We start from the raw sequence: 8,130 nt of genomic DNA, 5'->3' as shown, positions 1-8,130 counted from the left end.
AACTTCTTATGGGACTCTCTAGAGAGTCATTTTTCCTGCCAAGTTCCCTGGTTAAGTAGGTGCTAATTTTAAAAAGTGCTCTTATGATAAGTTTGGCAAACCTTGGTTGGAATGAGCGAGACAGGTGAGTTCTCTTCAGGGAGTCTGTCTTAACCGTGATAGGAGTCATTCCACGTCTTCCAGAGGGAGGAAAGCAGCAGCATTTCCTATGGAATCTTTCTATTCTAAATGTACTTGTAGGGGAGTCTTGGTGGAACCCAGTGCTACACACATCTCCGTCATACCTCAACAAACAGCAAACCAATGAATAGTTTTTAGTGGAGCACTTAGGTCGAACACAGAGGTAGAAAACGTCCCAGAGACCAACCATATGCATTTCATCCTGCTGACCATCCTAATAGCAGTGTTTCCTCTCCAAGAGGGGAAACTGTTGTGCAAGGCCCTCTAAGTTTTTGCCTGTCCAAGACCAAAAGAAGAAAGAGTCTTGTCAAAATTTTTCTCGTCCAACACTCATTTGATTATCCACAGGGGGTATGGCTTAAATAGTGGGCATAACAGATAGGAGTTGTTCCAAGTGAGGAAGAAGGGGGACCCCAAAGCTAGACTAACCTTGCCCTGGTAGCCCTCACATCATTTTCTCTGTCAGTGTGCTAGGACTTGGGGATGGGGTGATCATGAGAGGTCAGTTAAATAAACTGCCATTCTGCTGTAGGTGTTTAGCTATCTCATTAAGGACACTATCACACCAGGTGCTCTGCTAAGTGCAGAGCTGATTATGGCTCATCTCCTTGCTGGGAAGATACAAGCTGTCACCTCCCCAGGGAGCTGCAGGGGACAAGGGAGTCACCCACGTGAGTTAGGGACAATCAACATCCTGGTCTTGTCATTCCACCAAGCAGAAGGCTTTCAATACTCACGGTGCTTCCCAGCTTGAACGGAGTTCAGAGGAGGTAAGGGAAGCTGGGTAGAAAGAAGGGGTCTGGGGTGGCACTGGGGACCAGCCTAGGCAGGCTGTCAAAGGACCTCAGGCTCTGGAGCTATGGTCTTTTGCTTCTGAAACAAGGTATGGGACCTTCTGTGCCCCCCTACACTCATCTAGAGCAAAGTTCCACTTACCACACAGGGCTCACACAGTCCTCAGGGCTAGAGACCAACCAGCATCTGAAACAGTGGGAGAGGGTGATCAGACTGTGGGTCACGGTGAGAAATCTCAGCGGGTAAAGGTTAGACCAGAAAATCAATTTCTCTCCCTGCCTCTTTCTCTGCAAGGAACCAGATGTCACTGAGCCACTAGCTCTGCCACCAAGGTAAATTACTTATTTGGATGCCCAGTTATAAAATGAAGATTGAGGTGCCCACTGAATGGGATGGTCAGTTGCTCGCCAGCCATGGTGCAGAGCAGATCAATGGGCGATGGATAATCTCTTCAGTAAACAGTGCTGGGTAACTGGCATCCTATGAGAAGACGTCGCCGCCCAGTTGAATCTTACCTAAACCTTAAGCTATCTACGAAATTTAACTAAAAGCAGATCGTGGACCTTGGTATGGATTCTAAAACTATTAAAATTCCACAAGAAAACACAGCAGAGAAAAAGTCAACCTTGGATTAAGGAATGCTTTCTTATGATAGCAGCACCAGATGTGTGACCCATAAGAGAAAATCAAAGTGACATATTGTACTCGATCAAGATTCAGACTTCTACTCTTGGGCCAGTGGGATGGCTCACTGGGTAAAGGTGCTTGCAACCGAGTGTAATGATGTGAGTTCAATCTTCAGGACCAGCCCAGGGAAAGGAGCCAACTTCTGGACCTCTGACCTCCACACTAGCACAGTCGCAAGTAGGCATCCCTCTACACACACAAACAGACATCATATACAAAACAAGTAAATATGATAAAATCCAAGGCAAGAGAGCTAAATCCCTGTTCCACTCCCGTATCACTGCCTTGGTCCACTTCAACAATATGGCGACTCACAAAAGGAGCCAACACATCAGTGAGGATGGAGAAGGGTGGCATTTCTGTTCCTTATCTACACAGCTCTCATCTTCCTATCCAGAGAGGCACTTGCTGCACACAGATTCCCAGGAGTCAGGGTTTAAAAGCTGAGATGGGACCAGGGAGACAGCTCAGCAGATAAACGTATGTACTTCAGAGCTTGGTGGCTCTAATTCAGTCTTCGGTACCCACAGTACCCTCTGGTACCCATGGTAGAAGAAAATCAGCCCCTACAAGTTGCCCTCTGACTTTCACATGCATGCTTGTCCTCTGACCCCTGCATGCATGTTTGTCCCCCCCCACATAAGTAAATGTGATGATTTTATATATATATATATATATATAATGAGAAGAATGTGTCAGAGGGCAGAGGCTGAGGTGAGATTTGGCAGTGAATGATTTTTCTGGGAACAATGTATAAGGAAAACCAATTAAATATAAACTCTTGAGATATTATACATGCAGGCTTGGGCAAGTAGATAATTAGAATGAATGTTGTAAGTTACAGAAAACTGTGAAGAATCACGATTTGGGTCGTGGGTCACGGCTCCCACCATATTTTCTTCCAAAGGTTTATATATTGATGTCATTCCATCTGTGTGGCAGCGTTAATTTTAGAGATGACCAAAGTGGTGTCCAGACAGGTGAGATAGCTTGCCTAAGCTTGTACAGGTAGGAAATGGCAAAGCTAGGATTTGAACCCATTGTCTGATATCAACATCTGTCTTCCCATTCTGATCAATCAGCATAAAAATGGCTTATTTGGGCAGATGTGTGTCATATTTCTACCCTTTGTGTATACCATATGTATGTATGTATATCCATATATATATGTGTATATATATACATATACATATATATATATGATACCCTATGTGACCTTTTATATCTGTGTTAAACTATATGCATATATGGTTTGCCTTATAATACCAAGGAGCTAGCCCCCTCTTGGGTTTTTATTGTAAATATGTTTAAAATAAAACTGAGTGTTTTACCTATGTGTAGGTATGTGTACCATGTATGTGCCCCATACCCACAGAAATGAGAAGAAATTGGATTTCTGGAACTGAGTTGCAGTGGCTCTGAGCCACTGTGTAAGTGCTGGGAACCAAACCTGGGTCCTACGCAAGAGCAGCAAGCATGTTTAACTGTGGAGACTCTCTCTAGCTCCTCCTCCTGGGTCTATAAATACTTCCCAGGCAGGAATTACAGGCAGGGGCAGGTAATCTCTCCACCACCCCTTCTATTGCTTCTGGCTGGCCTCACTGACTTTAATAAGAAACCTTGATCCCTAGCCCCAGACAAGGAGCCACCCTAGTGTGGATGGAGGTCTGTGTGGATGGAGGTCTGTGTGGATGGAGGCCTGTGTGGATGGAGGCCTGTGTGGATGGAGGCCTGTGTGGATAGAGAACCCTCCAGATGGTCCAGCATAGAGATACTTATGAGCTTCTCTGGTCAGCTGTGAAAATGAGGCCATGTTCAACAAACAGCATTGTTCAGAATGAGTGGTAGTCATTGCATTTGGCAAGAAAAAAGTCAGCTCGGAGCATGAGGGTGATTATTTTTAATTGAATGTGCCTCATGGTTGTAACAAAAATCAATGTATATCTGATGCAGCTGCAGGTGCATTGGTGTATCTGGGCTCTGCAGCCTCAGAGTAACCACTGGGCCTGTGGGACAAGGGCATCAGATGTCCCTGGTTCTCCTGTGGGTTATGTGTCCAAAACCCTGTTGGAACTCCTTAGGGAGAGCTTTCTCGGGATATGGAGTCGAGTGGTTTCCACAAGTGCTAGTGGGCATGTAAGGGGCTATGTGTGCCTTGAAGGAATTCAGGCTGCGGGGTGTGAGTGGGCAGAGGGGTGCTGGTACCTAAGGCCAGCCTTCTGAAGGCTCTTGGGAAGTTCAAAGGTCTAACTGGGCCTTGTACCAAGTATGATAGGGACAGCGGGCACTCAGGGAGGACAGGGCTAAGCGGGACCTTGGGAGTCAGGGTACCTTCTGATGCTCACCAGAAAATGACTGGAGGCCACTTGGGGAGGCAGTGAAACCAAAGGAGCATGTAGCTTCCCAAATCAGTAAGAAAGTGACTTTCCTCCTCCAGACAGCTGACCAGGCAGGACGAGCTATTGTGGGATTCCATGTGGGGTGTGTGTGTGTATGGGTGTGTGTATACATGTATAAGTACATGTGTGTGTATGTGTATACACATGTGTATATATAAATATATGTGTGTGTATGTGTATATGTATACATGTATAAATATATGGTGTATGTGTATACACATACATGTGTATCTATAAATATATATGTGTGTGTATGTGTATACACATGTATGTGTGTGTGCCGTGTGCGTGCGTATGTGTGTGTAAAGTAAATGAGATAGTGTTCTATGGAACATTTAAGAAATGATACACTGAGGGGGCAGGGGGCAAATAGTTGGATCCCTTCCCTGACCCTTCTCCAGCCTCCATCTCTTGAACTTGGCCTATATGTTTCTTTGTGGTGTATTCTGTACAGCCTGGGAAGAGGGTTCTGGGGACTCCCTGGGCTTCTAGAAGCAGCTAGAAGCCCCAGGCTGGCCTGCAGATTCCAGTCTTCTTCCTCAGCTGTGGTGGGAATTGTTACCCAAGAGTTTTGTGAGGGAGTGGCCACAATCCCTAGCAACAGGTACCTGTTAAGGGATTTGAGAATCTGCTCCCCTACCACAGCACAGTGTCCCAGGAGGGAAAGGGGAGGGTCCCCCTGGTTTGGGGACTGTCACTGTTGTTTCTTAGCACAAGGCTAAGCTGCCATCTTCCCTCCTTGGCTGAAAAGATCTCCTTTTCAAACCCAACAGCATCAGCGTTGCTCGACACTTCATGGCAAACTTGCTTACAGCTTCTAATCTTTGACTTTGGTTGGGTCTTTAACAATCCCAGAATCTCCACAGGCACCCCACAGGCCCCCAGCATATGGTTCCCTGGAGGCAGACTTGTCATCGGCCTCGTGAGCTCTGGAAGCCTGGCTCGTAGGCTGGTCGCTTTTGCTATAAGGCCCTTGATTTTCACAGCTGTGAAAGCAATTTTTCTTTTTCAAGGCTCTACTTTTGTGTAAGAATTTATCATATTTTTCCTCAGCCCAGAAGTGAATTATATATCTTTATATGTATTTTGAAAACTTGAAGAAAATCCTTTAAGCTGTTTTGGACTTACCCAAGCGTGTAAAAAGGGTATTTTCCACCCATAGTTCAGATGCCTAATATGTTTTCAAAAGGCCCAAATAATTTGAATTTAAAACTCTGAATTGGGTCTCTTTATGTAGCATCTTTAAAAGGTGCCATTTATAAAGAAAAATGTCATGAAATAAAGGATACGGGCAGTAAGTGAGCCTGCTGGTTACAGTAATAGATGGAGAGTCATAAATCTTAGTTTCTATTCTTGGCTCAGGAAAGAATGTACACGTTGCTACATTTGGCATCGGCAGGGACAGGGGAGATGGACTCACAAACTTGGGTAGGAAGGAGACAAGATCGGCTTACACAGGTGAAACGGTGGAATCCACAGGCCAGGTATCAGAGCAAATCTGCGCAAAGCCACCAGAGAGAACGGCCAACTGAGGCTGGGAAGGTAGTTCAGTGGGTAAATCACTCGCTATGTACTCAGTAGTTTGTTCTAGCTATATACTTTAGATAGGACCTGGCATGGGGTATGCCTCTGGAATCCTCGAACTGGGAGAGTAGAAGCGACCACTACAACCCTGGTGCTGGCTGGCCAGTCAGCCTACTGGGCAAGTTCTAGATGCAGTGAGAGACACTGTCTCAAACAAAACAAAACAAAACAAAACACCCAAAAATTAAGGTAGAGAAAGACATTTACCATGGACCCCGGGAGCCTTAATGCAGGAGAAGATCTCTACCTAACTGAGGGCCCCTGTTCTGTGTGATCAGTTTGTGAGTCGAGCCCATTAACTAACCTCTTGCCTATGAGCTTTTAATGCTTTATAAACCAGTACTACAGATCATGGCTTGCAAACCACAGATGTTAAATTCTCATAGTCCTGGAGATTAGGAACCTGAGTCCTGGGTACCAGCAAGGTTGGCTTCCCCTCTGTCCCTATATGATAGGAAGGACAGTTGAGTCTGACGGCAGCACTTTGTTGTGGCATTAACTTCACTCCTGGGGGCCCTACCTTCCATGGTCTAATCACGAATATTGACTGTCAACTTGGCAGGATCTACATTTACCCTAGTCAACCTTCTGAAGGTATCTGTGGTCAGCTGCTTCTCCTCCATGATGGACGGGAGCCTCACTTGGGAGGTACAATGCACCTGAATTGTGGTTGTCATATGCTTTGTCCTAACAAAGAGTAAAGTGACTAGCATACTCCCTAATAACCATCACGGTTACCTATGTCCACCATGGCAGTATAGGTGGTTACGGTGGTAATGATCATGGAGTATGTCAGTATTTTGTGGTTGTGGTGAGATACTCAAATAAACTACTTAAAGGGGGAGAGATTTACTTAGGTTCAGACCCTCGGATGTTTCAGCCTGTGCCTTGTTGGCTCCATTGCTCTGAATCCTATGGGCAGTGACACAGAGCATCACATTTGGGGCACATGTGGTAGAGCAGAGACTCAACTCATGGCAGAGGAGAGGTAGAGGAAAAGAGAGGCTAGAAGCAAGCTATATCCTTAAAAAATATATATAAATCCGTGTTCCTGTTTCTAGCCCCTGCTCGTGGAATGATGACTCCGTGACTAATTATTTACTAATAGATGCCATAGGTCATAAGCTTTGGCTCACTTGTTATCTCTTAAAGTATTCAATGTCTTCCACATGGTTAGTCACCGCTTCTCCAGCCCCCACCCCCTTTTCCTTTGAGTCTTCCCAGTGTCTCTCTCAAGAGTCTTCCTCAGAGCTTAACTTGAATTTCTCCCATACCTCTCTGCATCTCCTTTTATTCTCTCACTATTTCCCAGAATCCTCCTCTCTTCCTGCCAGTGTCCCACCTCCTATTTCCTGCCTCAGCTCATTGGCCATTGGCTTTTTTTTTTTATTGGCAGGGGATGCTTATAAGAGATTCTCTCTACAATGTCCTTCATAGGCACGCCCCAATGACACACTTCCAGGCCTCACCTCCTTGGCATCTACCATTTCATTGTAACACCATAAAATTCTCAATCAAGCAAGGATTAACCCATTGACAGGATCAGAACCTCATATGATGCAATTGCTTCCCCAAGCCCTTCAGTTAGGTATTGTTTCCTCTACACCCACCCTTGGAAGACTCAGGTTTAAACTGTTCCTATTTCAATAGAAGCCATGCTGATGGTGACCCCTAGAAACGAGCAGAGTGCTTATGGTGCCGACGGTCAGGGGTTGGGATTCGAACATGTGAGTGTATGGGGGGCATAAAATTCTGGTTCGGAAACCTCTCCGAACCAGACTGACTTCACTTTAAGAAAACAGGGATTGCAATATTTTGCTTGTAGCCTTGGGAGGATGATAAAATGTACACGAGGTAGGGCAATTGGTACTGACAGTAATGGCGTTAGTAAGAACAGTGACAGTGATTGGGGCCTGGAGAAAGCAATGACGCTGGTGGTGGTGATTATGGTGGTGGCTACAGGAGTTATTGATGTAATGACTATGGTGATGGTGGTGGTTAGGTGGCCTTAGCCAGGATCGATGGTGGTGGCAGTACTGGCAGTAGTGATTATTGTGGTAATGCAGTTCTTGGTAATGGTAGAAGTGATTATAATGGCCCTGGCCCTCAGTACAGAGATGGCCAAGCTGGGCTGGCTTAGCCTGATGTCATTATCAGTGACTAGCAGCCCAAACCCATCAGGAGCACACAGGAGTGAGCAAAATCGGTCTTGGCACTTTTGCCACCGTGGAGAAGATACAGCACAGGAGACTGTTCTAATTTCATTTCTGATGCTTGAGAGAAAGCAGCAAAAAGGAGGGGAAGGTAGCTTGGGTTACCATTCCAAATTCCAGGTCATCATAGCAGGGTAGTCTCAGAGGCAGGAGCCAGAGACAGTCGCTCATACCAAACCCACAGTTAAGAGGAGACACAAATGAACCCATGTTGTATGCTTGCCTGCCTGCCTGCCTGCCTGCTTCCCTGCCTGCTTCCCTGCCTGCTTCCC

Source organism: Mastomys coucha, unplaced genomic scaffold (assembly GCF_008632895.1).
Source record: "Mastomys coucha isolate ucsf_1 unplaced genomic scaffold, UCSF_Mcou_1 pScaffold5, whole genome shotgun sequence".
In the NCBI taxonomy this organism is placed as follows: Eukaryota; Metazoa; Chordata; class Mammalia; order Rodentia; family Muridae; genus Mastomys; species Mastomys coucha.
Note: the sequence above shows the minus strand (reverse complement) of the source record.